At 41.3% G+C, this 15671-nt stretch overlaps 1 protein-coding gene across 3 annotated transcripts in view; it reads right to left on the bottom strand.

The window, feature by feature from the left end:
• The window catches only part of bmpr1bb (bone morphogenetic protein receptor, type IBb), a 151434-nt gene that overhangs the window by 121694 nt on the left and 14069 nt on the right, over positions 1 to 15671 (bottom strand). For 2 of the 3 annotated variants that reach the window (XM_063013959.1, XM_063013958.1), the window contains exon 3: positions 15471 to 15647. The exons of the other annotated variant lie outside the window; for it this stretch is intronic. The gene's annotated coding sequence lies outside the window, so the exon portion shown is untranslated. The remainder of the gene's footprint in view (positions 1 to 15470; positions 15648 to 15671) is intronic. 3 annotated transcript variants of the gene reach the window in all.

Raw genomic sequence — 15671 nt, 5'->3', positions numbered from 1 at the left:
TCCTTTCATGTACCGATAACGGTTACATTTCCTGACAAGCCCGAACTTGCAAATAAAAACACTCGGTACAAGTTTATACAAGTTAAAAATCAGTAATATTTTATTTACGTTTGAAAATAACTCCATTCGTTTGTCCGCACCGTCAGCCATGTTTATTTTTCTGTAAAAGAAGAGCACCCGGCCCGCAATGAATTCTGGGATTGCCTTTATCACTAACATTGAAATGTTAAGATGCCTCAGTAGTGAGGATATTAAGGCATCTAGGATTTCGAACAGCCTCCTTCTCGGGAGTGCGCACAGGATGACGTAAAATGCTGCCTATGTAGAGAGCTTCCTAGCTTTTCGAACACACCCTATATGTGGTCAAACACATCACAGTTGCTACACTGTTTCTTAGTTTATACTGTATTTCTTTTGTGGACCATATTACAAGTAATGCGTTTGTTTCCTCAGTGGACCACTGATGATTCATTACTGCTGTTCTTGTTGCGGTTCTCTTGCTTTTTGTTGTAAATGGCAAAAAGGCAAGTAAAAAAATGCCCTTTGGCTTGCTTCCATCACAGGTTTGTTGGGTCCAAACAGGCAAGATTATGGGGCCAGTAAAGCACCAATTATTCAGGCTGAGAACCTGCGATTTTGTGGTGGAAAAGCCTGTTCGAATTTTACCACCAGCACTGGCACCATGTCACTGGAAAAGTGCTCATGTTCAGCACCAAGGCTCTTATTAATTGGAGCTGATCTTTGGCAGGTTGTTTTAAGCCTGGACAGTGTCAGTAAAGGGTAAAAAGGCAGCTGTTTCCACAAACCCCAAGAGCTTTAAACTCCTATTCTAAATAAATATTCAGGTCTGATCCACAGCAACTGGAGGATTGGTCAAGTCCTCCAACTGCTTTTTAATGAATTATGTCAGAATGGATCCTAGTATCAGAGCATCTAAAGTGTGTTTCAGAGACTCTGTAGGGCACTATACGCCCAGTGGAGCAACATTTGTCACTCAGCCACAAAAGTAATCTGTTTATTTATTTATTAGGATTTTAACGTCCTGTTTTACACACTTTGGTTACATTCATGACAGGATTACACAAGGTTCACAAGTTCAAGTTTGGACAACTCTGTATCTCCAATTCACCTCACCTGCATGTCTTTGGACTGTGGGAGAAAAGTGGAGCTCCCACGCAGACACAGGGAGAACATGCAAACTCCACACAGAAAGGACTTGGCCGTCCCACCTGGGGATTGAACCCAGGACCTTCTTGCTTTAAGGTGACAGTGCTACCCACATAGCCACTGTGCCACCCCAAAAGTAATCTGAGATCAGCTAAACCATGGCCAAAAAGACGAGCAAAACCTGTTAGCAAAACTACATATTATTCTTACAAACTTGAGGGTAAAACAAACCCTAATTTACTTATCTGTTATTTTTCAGGAATACTAATTAGGATGGCTCTTGGGCCATTGTTTTTGGACACAATGTTAAAGTCGTTAAAATAAAAGGTTTAAATATACAGTACATGTAACAGCTGCATGCAATAAACAAATGGTAAAGATTTCTTTTTTGAAATTTTATTAAATTTCAATATTATGAGTCTCTCTATATTTTATATATCAGAATATCAGAATGCATACTTTGTCAGCAGGACTATTTATGAAGTGTCAAAGGCTGTGCTGCACCATTGTGCTTCCATAAAACCAACTACTAATTCATCTGATGTACTAGCTATTCTGATTCCAAGAAATGTGGTAGTACCAGGCTGTATTCAAGGCTTCGCTGCCCAGAATTCAGTTCTGCAGGTGCTAAATTACTAGTTGTGCGAGTGAAAGTGGATCTGAAGTTGTCTGGAGTAGTTAGGGATGATTTTGCTTGGAGAGTGTGATTGTCTAGGAGGAAGCGGTAGTGAGGTAAGACAGCTTTGCTTTATACAGCAACCCTGCCATCTCAGCTCACCCACTGTCACGGCTCACTTACATCCATCCCTTCACTTATTCAGCCAACTCATACACTAGACTGGAAGCGTGTGCAAATTAGGGTGAAAACAGAACCCGTGGTGTGTGCGCAAAACCAACAAAGTTTGTTGAAAGCATGAGACTGAGACATTCTATAAATACTAACTATTTAAGTAAAATACGGCTGGGCTGTGTCTAAGTTTAAAAGAATCTGTTGTATTTTTGGTGAGCATTTGGTGCACATGACTTATCTAGTAAGTCATAAAAGAACCTGTATAAACATTTAAGAAACAGCCAACCTCGCTTGTCATAACAAGGTGAACTTTAATAATTGCACCTTTAGAAAATGACTGGGCCAAATGGTACGCATGGTAAACTTGCAAGACAAAAACCATTGCAAACCCCAAGCTTTAAATGAATGTTCGTTGACTGATGGAAGTTTTGATGTATGTGGATCCCATTATCTTTGTTGAGGATTAATGTCACCACAACATACCCCAATACAAATAACCAAACAGCCAAATATGGTGGTGCTGTTGGTGGTTTAATAGTGTAATGGTGTAGGATGCTTTGCCGCATTGGGGCTGGATAAGATAAAACCATAAATTCTACTTTCTACCAGAAAATCCTGAAGGAGAATGTCTGGTCATAAGGGTATACTGTATTTCAAATTGGGCAGCACGGTGGCTCGGTGGGTAGCACTGTCGCCTCACAGCAAGAAGGTCCTGGGTTCGATCCCCAGGCGGGTCCTTCCTGTGCGGAATTTGCATGTTCTCCACGTGTCTGCGTTGGTTTCCTCCGGGAGCTCAGATTTTCTCCCACAGTCCAAAAACATGCAGTCAGGTTAATTGGAGACACTGAATTGCCCTATAGGTGAATGGGTGTGTGTATGTGTGTCTGCCCTGCGATGGACTGGCGCCCCGTCCAAGGTGTTACTGTGTGCCTTGCGCCCCTTGAAAAGCTGGGCTAGGCTCCAGCACCCCTCTGCGACCCCAATTGGATAAGCGGTTAAGAAAGTGAGTGAGTGTATTTCAAATAATTAGGCAGGCTCGCCTACAAAGCCAAAAATGGACCAGCCCCAAGCTACTTTTGAGGTCTAATAAAACCACTCTGTACCACGCAACCTCCAAGCCACTAGTCTCGCTCGACTTGAGCCTCCACTCATTACTTGAGGAAGACGAGCATCAAGGCTCTTCTCTGTACTTGCACCCAAGTGGTGTAACAAGCTTCCCTTGTCTGTCCCAACATCTGAGTCTCTTGAGTCTTCAAAAGAAGATTAAAAACCCACCTCTTTACTAAGCACGTAATCTGACATGTAATTACTAAAGCTCTTATTTATTGCTTGCATAAAAAACCTTTGGTTCTAACAGGGCTTCAGCAGATTTGTATTCTTGGACTGTTGTCTACTTAAACTAGAGTAAGGTCATGTTTACTATGGAAGCACTTCTGTAAGTCGCTAAGGATAACAGCGTCTGCTAAATGCCGAAAATGTAAATGCAAATTATTTAAAACGTGTACGTTTTGTTCACTTATGTTGTCTGTGTCAAAGTAATAGAAATACAACTGTGGCATGCAAAATCATGATGGGGGCAAATACTTATTCAAAGCACTATAAAATAACAAACCACATGTTTCACTGCATTTACAAAGCCTTCCCTTACCCAGGATGATTACATTTAAAAAAATGCACCTTTTTCTACCCAATTACCATCTAATATGTCTCCATATCACATGACAGCCAGTAATCAGGAGGGTAAGAGCTAGCACATGTGCAGCCATCTAACTTTACATTTACGACCTGCAGCTCATGTATTTATTTATATTTGTCAATACTTTTCTTACTTCTTGTTTTGAGATTTGACACTGAAGTATATGTTTAGAAGGGAAATGGGTTTTGGTGGGGACCACAGACTCTGTAAACAGGCAAAAATATTCATGTAAGTGACAGCCAGAATTTAAGGAGGCATTCTGCTCTCTCACTAATCATTTGGACAGTTTGTATGCATGTTTATGAGGGATGTTGCTTTGGAAGGAAAACACAGAAGAGGAGGGTTAATTTGATTAATCACTGATTGTTACAACAGAGAGCATCAGCTAGAAACAAATTGTTTTTGCAAAAATCAATCACAGCTGTTTTCTTTATTAGCCTGCATAAAGTCTTATATAAGTGTTATTTTATAAAAGGTTAAAAGGCACACAACCTAAAATATTGCACTTGTTAAGCATCATATGTATATATATATATATATATATATATATATATATATATATATATATATATATATATATATATATATATATAGGAGGAGCTTTGCAACTAACACACGCCCCCTCCGACACACGCCCCCCCTTTTCACCTTCATGAGGCGAGTTCATATGCGGATCAGCCTTGTGCACGGAGAGCCACACCCTGATCAGCACAGATCCTTTACAACTTTAGCACAGGCGCCATCAATCGGCCAGCAGAGGTCATAATTGAACCAGTTATGAGGAACCTTGGTCCGGCTCATCCCACCCTGTGAATAACAGCCAATCGTTGGTCATATAGCCGCCCAGCACAGCCAGATGGCAGAGCTGAGATTCGATACAATGTATTTGAAATCCCAACTCTGGTGTGCTAGCGTATTTTACTGCTGCGCCACCTGAGCGTCTATGATGTATATTTTTTAAAGAACACACACAATAATTAACACCACAGCACCAGGTTTTGGTCCCATTCTCTATTCAGTGCTACATAATGCACACCAGAATCACTAAGCCAACTTACTAAATATCTCACCTCTTTTACCTTATGAACAGATATAAACACAACTAACATCAAATGTGATACGGCAACAGAGATGGAAATGTTTTGAATCATGTTGATTATGTTAAAAAAGAAAAGCAAGATAAATTAAAGAGAGAGTAAAGAAGAGCATTGTTGATATGTCTTTGCGCCTGTTCTCAACTGCCTTCCAAGAAAATGATTTGGAATTATAGCACTGTTATCCCCTGTTATTGTTACAAATCTCTGTGGAGCTTAAAGCTCCCCTCTCCCCTACAGCGAAAGCGAGCAAGAGTAAAGAACAGAATAACAAAGGCCTTAAATAGACATGCTGAAGAGAGAAAAAACAAAGCCAAATTAGAGAAGGGTTCTAATTTTGGGTGGCAGAAAATTTTAATACTAAACAAATATCATCAAATCTAGTGCTGATTTATTTAATCTAAGAGGCTACGACCAATAACAACTACTTTTAACTAGTCAAAGATTAGATTAAATAATACATCAGCAAAGATATACAGTACATTTACGTCATTTAGCAGACGCTTTTATCCAAAGCAACTTACAGTACAGTTACAGTATACAGTCTGAGCAATTGAGGGTTAAGGCTCAAGGGCCCAACAGCAGCAATCTGGCAGTGGTGGGGCTTGAACCAGCATCCTTCTGATTACTAGTCCAGTACCCTGACCACTAGGCTATGGCCTTGTAACTCAAAATCTTTGAAACTCAATGCCCATCGTTGAGAAATTTGTACCCTTAAACTCAACGTTTCCCTTTAACTCAGCCTGTTCAATTTGTTTTTTAAACATTTATTTATTCAATTTCAAATTAACAGTGAACAGTTGCTTTGTTCAGCGCTCGGTTTGAGCGGTGCGGTAAAATGTCATCAAAGTGTGCATATGAGTCGAAACTGTATTTGTGTGGATACAGTGTTAAGCTGTATTTTCCTCCTGTTTCCCTTATTTTCTATTTATTTATGCATTTTCTCCCATTTTCTCCCTATTTAGCGTAGTCAATCTGTCTTCCGCTGCTGGGGATTCCTGACTGCATTCGAGGAGGGTATAGTGCTGCTCACGTTTCCTCTGACATGTGTGCAGTCCTAGCGGACCCCTTCTTTACAGACGCCTCTATCTGCTAATCAGGGTCCTTGCACAGCGTTTGAAGATCCCACCCACATAGTCCGGTCAACCCACCCCCTAGCAGACACGGTGGCTAATTAGTGCCTGTGGAAGGCACTGCCAATTATGCCTGCTAAATGGTGACCAGCCGAGCGGTGGCAACACTGAGTTTCAAACCGAGGAGTTATAGCTCGGGGTGCTGAGAAATGTGTCAAAAAGAGATGGATATTCTCGGTTTACATTCAACTATTAAGGTAGGCTGTGCTGTGTATTGTAGCTTCCATGTAATCTTTCATTTCATTTAATTTAAAATACCACTGTAGTAATTAATTTAGGTCAGATTAAAAGTTTGTATCACTTTTTATGTGACGTACAGAGATAGTAGGGATAGTAATGATTACCTGATAACGGACAAATCAGTCATTGTTTGAATGCTTTCGTTAAAAATTTAATTTAAATTTCCTTTTTTAGTTCTATTTTTTGCATTTTCTGTGATTGTATACAGTTCCTCCTATTTTAATTACCTCCACCACTGCAGACCCCTACCCAGACCAACGAGAGCCAGAGACTATTATGCATCATATGAGTAATGTATTTGCAATAAACTAACATCCCCAGTAAGCACATGCAAAATTCAAACCTTTTAAACTCCACTAGTAAATACTACTGTTTATTTTATCCCAATAAATCTGCGTCTTAAAGTAAATAGACACTAAATGCACTAATTAGCACTTAATAAAGAAGCCCCAACATGTGTAGTGCAGCAAAGCCATGTATAAAGTTACAGCTGCTAATCCTGCCCCTTACTGTAGGATTATTCACACGTCTTGGTTTGTTTAAATACACACAGCTGCGTCCCAGCTGACCTAAGGATTATTTTTCTTATGGATGACTTTCTTTTGTACCTTTACTGCAGCTCACAGGAAAAGCTAAATTATTTTCACACCTGCCAAACACTCAAAGACATCAACAAACTGTGGCCAATTTTCACCCTTCAGTGCATATTGTTAAAGAAGTGCAAAAAATGCAACTAGTCACACCAAACCTGTAGATGAACACATGCATTATTTATTTCAGCATGAGCATGAGTATTTGTAAGGTCAGGCACTAATGTTGAACAAGAAGGCCTGATGGTCTAATTCAAGGGCTAATTCCTAAGGTCTTTATTGGACCTTATTGCCACAAAGTTGTAAGCTTAAAATTTCATTTCATTTTTTTTATCACTGCTTTATTTTTTAGTTAAGGTACTGGACTAGTAATCAGAAGGTTGCTGGTTCAAACCCCACCACTGCCAGGTTGCTGCTGTTGGGCCCTTGAACAAGGCCCTTAATCCTCAGTTGCTCAGACCGTATACTGTAACTGTAATGTAAGCCGCTTTGGATAAAGACATCTGCTAAATGCCGAAAATGTACAAAATGTAAATGTTGGCACCCAGGTGGCACAGCAGAATATTTCGCTAGATTCTGAACTCCTTGGTTCGAAACTAGGCTTTGCCACCACTCAGCTGGGCCCCATTTAGCAGGCATAATTGGCAGTGCCTGCAGCAGACACTAATTGGCCACTGTGTCTGCTAGGGTGGGATAACTGGACTATGTGGGTGGGGTCTTCAAACGCTGTGCAAGGACCCTGATTAGCAGATAGGGGTGTCTGTCGTCTGTGCAGAATGCATGGGCGAAATGAAGGGATCCGCTAGGGCTGAACACTGGCCGAAGGAGGCGTGAGCAGCAATATAAACCCCGCAAATGCAATCAGAGATCCCCCAGCAGCGGAAGACAAATTCACTACGTTCAATCGGGAGAAAATGCATAAATAAATAGAAAATGTAAACTTTATCCTAGTCAGGGTCACGGTGGGTCCGGTTTCCCGGAATCACTGGGCACATTGCAGTATCAGAACCTGGACAGGATACCAATTTATCGTTGACTACCTAATTCAAGTGTCTCACGTTTACTGGTTAATCTGCACTATGAGGCGGTCCTAGCAATCCTACAGCAATTCAGTTAGACCTGGAGTTTGTAAACACCTCATTGTCACTGCTGGACTGAGAATAGTCCACTACCAAAAATATCCAGCCAACAGCGCCCCGTGGGCAGCGTCATGTGACCTCTGATGAACGTCTAGGAGATGACCAACTCAAACAGCAGCAATATATGAGCGATCGTCTCTGACTTTACGTCTACAAGGTGGACACGGTATTTAAAAACTCAAGCAGCGCTGCTGTGTCTGATCCACTCATACCAGCACAACACACACTAACACACCACCACCATGACAGTGTCACTGCAGTGCTGAGAATCATCCACCACCTAAATAATACCTGGTCAGTGGTGGTCCTGTGGGGGTCCTGACCACTGAAGAACAGGGTGAAAGCAGGCTAAAAAAAAATATGTAGAGAAATAGATGGACTACAGTCGGTAATTGTAGAACTACAAAGTGCTCCTATATGGTAAGTGGAGCTGATAAAATGGACAGTGAGAGTAGAAACAATAAGGTGGTTTTAATGTTAGTGCAAATTAGTGCATGTTAGCAATGTCTGTGGCTGAAACACCTGAACCTACTGGAAGGAATGGTGTCCACATACTTGTGGTTAAATAGTATGTAAACGATTTCCAGGACACTCTTCAAATCATTTGCACTTAATCAAGGAGCTAATTGTTTAGCAGTTTCTCAGGAACTTAACCTGAGTGTTCTAATCTGCATCATTTGCATTATTATTATTTGGCTACTGGAAGTCACGCACAAGCTTGAGTCAGGAAGGCAGACATGCAAAGTTCCAACATCATGTGCTATCCCAATGGGGAACAGAGAAGGTAAGTCCATGAATGCCTCTTTTTGTGTGTCGAAACGTGCAGCACATGTGAAACGCATTTGAAATCCATCAGCAACACCCGGGCTGGATTGGATGGTAAAAGTAAGCTTGAAAGAATCAGAACTCATCTGTTTTTCCTTTTTGTCCCTCCTGCTCAGAATGGCACTCCTGTCAGAATCATTTAAAGGAAGTGTGCAGGCTTGTGTTTCAAACACGTTTAAAATGGAAGCTTTGGAATGGAGAACAAAGCCTCCGAAAGGTCTCGCTATTCCACTGAAGATAGGGGTTAGATTCAAGGGGCAATTGTGTGGGTGGGAAATTGTTCCATTGTTCATTTGGTCATACTTCTGTGACTGAGAAATGTTTTTAATACAGCACAAAGTAACCTGGTTAATGGTGAAAAAGAGAAAGGGAGCTTTGGGTCTGGAGTCTGGGCAGATCTACTCTCTGACAGCTCCTGTAAACATGCTCTGCATCAGAGTTGCTCTGTAAGCTTCCCATTATTATCACACATCACTTTCTATAAACAGAAGGCTTCGTTTAATCTTCACACTCTACCATGCTCTGAAGTCCCACTGCTACACACCTGTACTGACTTTAAGACTGGACGGAAAAACACAAACATCTGGATTGCTACCTGTCCATCAATCAGATGCTGGGGAGAAATGCCTACACTGGATCATAGATACCTACACGGAGAATATACAAATTCTGGAGGGAACTTGCAAATAGACCCAAAATGATAAGACATGAATCAATTATTCCATGGGTCTGAATGCACAATCGTTGGCACATATACACAGCTGTATCCTATTTCCTGAGCTTTAGTTACATGTAGAGCTATGTAAGGAACACTGGGGTTCTTTAAAATGTTCCTCACCTCTATTGATGTCTCTAAAATCCACTGATCCACTGTGACCACTGATGAAGGTCTAGAAGATGACCAACTCAAACAGCAGCAATATATGAGCGATCATCCCTGACTTTACATCTACAAGGTGGACCAACTAGGTAGGAGTGTCTAATAGAGTGGACAGTGAGTGGACACGGTATGTACAATCTCCAGCAGCGCTGCTGTGTCTGATCCACTCATACCAGCACAACACACTCTAACACACCACCACCATGTCAGTGCTGAGAATGATCCACCACCTAAATAATACCTGCTCTGTGGTGGTTCTGTGGGGGTCCTGACCATTGAAGAACAGGGTGATAGCAGGTTAAAAAGAGTATGTAGAGAAACAGATGGACTACAGTCAGTAATTGTAGAACTTCAAAGTGCTTCCATATGGTAAGGGGAGCTGATAAAATGGACAGTGAGTGTAGATAGAAACAAGGAGGTGGTTGGCTGATCAGTGTATATATATATATAAATATATATATATTTATAAATGTCAAGTCAACTACCTCCCAGTCCATTGCATTGTCATTACATTCAGGACATCCATGCTGGCCAAGGAGGAACACAACATAGTGCACATACTACCCATCGAGTGGAAAGGATTTTCCTACAAAGAGCCTTTACACAAGGAGAAATGTGTTATACCCCAAGTAGTCCTTCACCATTTGTGCAAGTGCCTCAACCAGACAGTAAGGGTTGTTGCACCGACAAAGAGGTGATAAGCCCACTGACCTTTCCTTTCTTCTTTTTAACATGCATTAAAACAAGGTTAATGTAAAAGAATGGTGCCCTAATAAAGATGTACTCTCTTGGTTTAAAACTTTTTTTAAATCATGTAAATTCAAGCAACTGAGAGGATATCCCCCTCCATATAATGCTCCTTCAGTGACATCCAGAGGAATCCTTGTCCTGGACTGGCAGAGAAACCCTGGTGACCTATGCGAGGTCTGATATAACCCAGAGCAAAAGTGTGTCTTTGTGTGGAGACAAATCTAAGAGGCTAATAGTAAAAGCATGGAGCAGCTTTGTATCACCCCCACAGGTGCCCCACTGCTAACAGGGGAAATATTATTATAGAAGTCGTTAAAATGTAACCATGTCCGTTTTTAGCAGAATGGGAGCAATTGATTTGCCCATATTTTCCCACCTCATAAGGTACCTGCTGTAAGTTATGTTATAGTGCTTTTTAAATCAAACAGCTTGTAAGTAGTAATACTATTTTCAAGGATCAAGATTTAAGAGACTTTATGGTCATACACACAGAGAAACAAACGCTGTTACGCTGTACAGTGAAATTATTACTCTGCACTCAAATGTTTCTACCCAGTATTCTTTAGGTATACAGTTTCTAGCCCTGATTTGTTTGACATGCAAATGTATAGAAGTCATTAGCACAAAAAATAACTGGATTTAAACATTGCGATCTACAAGTCATTTTCTTTTTTGCACGGAAAATTAATTTAAAATAGCTACGTTATTAGCACTATAAATATGCAGCTGTAAATAATCTAGTAACATCAGGTATAGATCAGTTTATGACTAACAAATTAACCAAGTTGAGTGAATATTTTTATATGAATTACGTTTTGGTTGTTTGAGTTGAATGTCTTTAAGTATCACAGACCATAGATAGATTGTCTATATGATAGAAAACTACTTAATCAGGTTGAAAATTGTTCATGACTATTGGTGTGTTATATATACAGTGTATCACAAAAGTGAGTACACCCCTCACATTTCTGCAGATATTTAAGTATATCTTTTCATGGGACAACACTGACAAAATGACACTTTGACACAATGAAAAGTAGTCTGTGTGCAGCTTATATAACAGTGTAAATTTATTCTTCCCTCAAAATAACTCAATATACAGCCATTAATGTCTAAACCACCGGCAACAAAAGTGAGTACACCCCTTAGTGAAAGTTCCTGAAGTGTCAATATTTTGTGTGGCCACCATTATTTCCCAGAACTGCCTTAACTCTCCTGGGCATGGAGTTTACCAGAGCTTCACAGGTTGCCACTGGAATGCTTTTCCACTCCTCCATGACGACATCACGGAGCTGGCGGATATTCGAGACTTTGCGCTCCTCCACCTTCCGCTTGAGGATGCCCCAAAGATGTTCTATTGGGTTTAGGTCTGGAGACATGCTTGGCCAGTCCATCACCTTTACCCTCAGCCTCTTTAATAAAGCAGTGGTCATCTTAGAGGTGTGTTTGGGGTCATTATCATGCTGGAACACTGCCCTGCGACCCAGTTTCCGGAGGGAGGGGATCATGCTCTGCTTCAGTATTTCACAGTACATATTGGAGTTCATGTGTCCCTCAATGAAATGTAACTCCCCAACACCTGCTGCACTCATGCAGCCCCAGACCATGGCATTCCCACCACCATGCTTGACTGTAGGCATGACACACTTATCTTTGTACTCCTCACCTGATTGCCGCCACACATGCTTGAGACCATCTGAACCAAACAAATTAATCTTGGTCTCATCAGACCATAGGACATGGTTCCAGTAATCCATGTCCTTTGTTGACATGTCTTCAGCAAACTGTTTGCGGGCTTTCTTGTGTAGAGACTTCAGAAGAGGCTTCCTTCTGGGGTGACAGCCATGCAGACCAATTTGATGTAGTGTGCGGCGTATGGTCTGAGCACTGACAGGCTGACCCCCCACTTTTTCAATCTCTGCAGCAATGCTGACAGCACTCCTGCGCCTATCTTTCAAAGACAGCAGTTGGATGTGACGCTGAGCACGTGCACTCAGCTTCTTTGGACGACCAACGCGAGGTCTGTTCTGAGTGGACCCTGCTCTTTTAAAACGCTGGATGATCTTGGCCACTGTGCTGCAGCTCAGTTTCAGGGTGTTGGCAATCTTCTTGTAGCCTTGGCCATCTTCATGTAGCGCAACAATTCGTCTTTTAAGATCCTCAGAGAGTTCTTTGCCATGAGGTGCCATGTTGGAACTTTCAGTGACCAGTATGAGAGAGTGTGAGAGCTGTACTACTAAATTGAACACACCTGCTCCCTATGCACACCTGAGACCTAGTAACACTAACGAGTCACATGACATTTTGGAGGGAAAATGACAAGCAGTGCTCAATTTGGACATTTAGGGGTGTAGTCTCTTAGGGGTGTACTCACTTTTGTTGCCGGTGGTTTAGACATTTATGGCTGTATATTGAGTTATTTTGAGGGAAGAATAAATTTACACTGTTATATAAGCTGCACACAGACTACTTTTCATTGTGTCAAAGTGTCATTTTGTCAGTGTTGTCCCATGAAAAGATATACTTAAATATCTGCAGAAATGTGAGGGGTGTACTCACTTTTGTGATACACTGTATATATACAGTATATATACACAGTATATTAGTGTCAGTTATATTTGAAGACACTAATTAACTAAAGTAGTTCATCTTCTTAATCATTTTAATATTGACCACTTCTTTATCCTGATCAGGGTTGGGGTGGGTCTGGCTTTCCTGGAATCCCTGGGTGCAATGTAGTAACACACCCAGTACAGGATGCCAATCCATCATGTGGCCTTGGCCTTCCCATCTAGACAAAGTCAATCATATATGTATGTAAATGCCCAATTAGAAGTTCCTGGGTTTGATCCCCAGGTGGGGCGGTCCGGGTCCTTTCTGTGTAGAGTTTGCATGTTCTCCCCGTGTCTGCGTGGGTTTCCCCCGGGTGCCTTGGTTTCCTCCCACAGTCCAAAGACATGCAGGTGAGGTGAATTGGAGACACTAAATTGTCCATGACTGTGTTTGATATAACATTTACATTTTCAGCATTTAGCAGACGCTTTTATCCAAAGCGACTTACACAATGAGCTGAACACGATGAGCAATTGAGGGTTAAGGGCCTTGCTCAGGGACCCAACAGTGGCAACTTGGTGGTGGTGGGGCTTGAACCGGCAACCTTCTGTCTACTAGTCCAGTACCTTAACCACTGAGCTATCACTGCTCAGTGATAAGCTTGTATAGCATATAACCTTGTGCAAACTGATGAACCTTGTGTGATGAGTAACTACCGTTCCTGTCATGAATGTAACCAAAGAGTGTAAAACATGACGTTAAAATCCTAATAAACAAACAAATAAATGGCCAACTGTACTGTTGGGGATTCAGTGCCTGGATTCTAGCAGTATTGGGTAAGCAAAAGCTTCCACTGCGAAATTTGAGCGTCCTGTAGCAAACAAGTAGTTCTTTGGACAGTAACAATTTTATAACAAATACAGTGAGTGCAATGACACAACATGAATATATAAAGTGATTATTATTATTATTATCATTTGGTTTTGTTCATGTCAGGGTCAGAACACAACTTGTCTTCCCTAAATCACTGGGCACAATTGAGGAACATACCCTGAACAGAATGCCAATCCATCACATATAATAATAATAATTATTATTATTAGCTACATTTTTAAATAGCTTACAATTTTGTACGTTTTTGTTGGTATTAGTAACTGTAGGCACTTACACTGATCAGCCACAACATTAAAACCACCTCCTTGTTTCTACACTCACGGTCCAGTTTATCAGCTCCCCTTATCATATAGAAGCACTTTGTAGTTCTACAATTACTGACTGTAGTCCATCTGTTTCTCTACATGCTTTGTTAGCCCCCCTTCATGCTGTTCTTTAATGGTCAGGAATCTCCCAGGACCACTCAGAGCAGGTATTATTTGGGTGGTGGATCATTCTCAGCACTGCAGTGACACTGACATGGTGGTGGTGAGTTAGTGTGTGTTGTGCTGGTATGAGTGGATCAGACACAGCAGCGCTGCTGGAGGTTTTAAACCCCTCACTGTCCCTGGTGGACTGAGAATAGTCCACCAACCAAAAACATATCCAGCCAACAGCGCCCCGTGGGCAGCGTCCTGTGACCACTGATGAAGGTCTAGAAGATGACCAACTCAAACAGCAGCAATAGATGAGTGATCGTCTCTGACTTTACATCTACAAGGCGGACCAACTAGGTAGGAGTGTCTAATAGAGTGGACAGTGAGTGGACACGGTATTTAAAAACTCCAGCAGCGCTGCTGTGTCTTATCCACTCATACCAGCACAACACACACTAACACACCACCACCATGTCATTGTCACTGCAGTGCTGAGAATGATCCACCACCTAAATTATACCTGCTCTGTGGTGGTCCTGTGGGGGTCCTGACCATTGAAGAAAAGGGTGAAAGCAGGCTAAAAAAGATATGTAGAGAAAAAAAATAGACTACAGTCAGTAATTGTAAAACTACAGCTGATAAAATGAACAGTGAGTGTAGAAACAAGGAGGTGGTTTTAATGTTATGGCTGATCAGTGTACATTATAACACTGGAATAACTAAATTGACCATATTTATTCTGATCATTTAAAAAAGTCTGACAAACCAATTTATAATAAACATTAAATACCAATAACATAAAGATAATTGTACTCTAAGTAGATCGAAGCACAGATCAATAGGTTTGGGTCTCTGGGCACAACTCTGTTTTATCTGCCCTCTATCTGCTCTGATTACTCGCTATATCATAGTAAATTGCATTTCTTTGGCAAATCTGTCCACTAAATGAGCTGAAATGTAACAACAACATATTTACTGTATTATCAGCAACATGCTCTGTAGCTCGGCAATTTAGTAATCAGAAAGCAATGTTTTCTAAGTCCTTACTCTCATTAACAGGACAAAATAAATCTCTATTCTCCTTATAACAACTGAAACGCATGAAATGTATCAGACGTATCAGATGCATCATCTAGTGGTCAACAAGATTTTTAACCTTTCTCTCAGACCTATATGTGTTTCTAGTCTGCACATAAAATATGGAACACCAGCACCAGCCCAATTTGATTACACAGCCCAGAGCTTGCGAAATTAGATTCCAGACCATCTCTGCTCGCCGCTCTTCCTCCATTATTCTACTCACCACTCCCCATCTTCCTCTATCTCTACCTCTAATAGCAGGAAGTGAGTGCTCCACGGCTTTCTGAGTGTGAGACCTTCCAGGCTAACGTCACGTCAGCCAGCAGCTTGAAGTAATTCATCCTCCCTGTCTGTCCCTGCCCTGCTCTCATCAGCCCAAAGAGACTGGATATCCTGTTCTCTGAAAACAAGCAGATTAATTGCA

The sequence above is a fragment of the Trichomycterus rosablanca genome, chromosome 18 (assembly GCF_030014385.1).
Source record: "Trichomycterus rosablanca isolate fTriRos1 chromosome 18, fTriRos1.hap1, whole genome shotgun sequence".
NCBI classification, from domain to species: Eukaryota; Metazoa; Chordata; class Actinopteri; order Siluriformes; family Trichomycteridae; genus Trichomycterus; species Trichomycterus rosablanca.
This window is presented reverse-complemented; position numbering and strand designations above follow the sequence as displayed.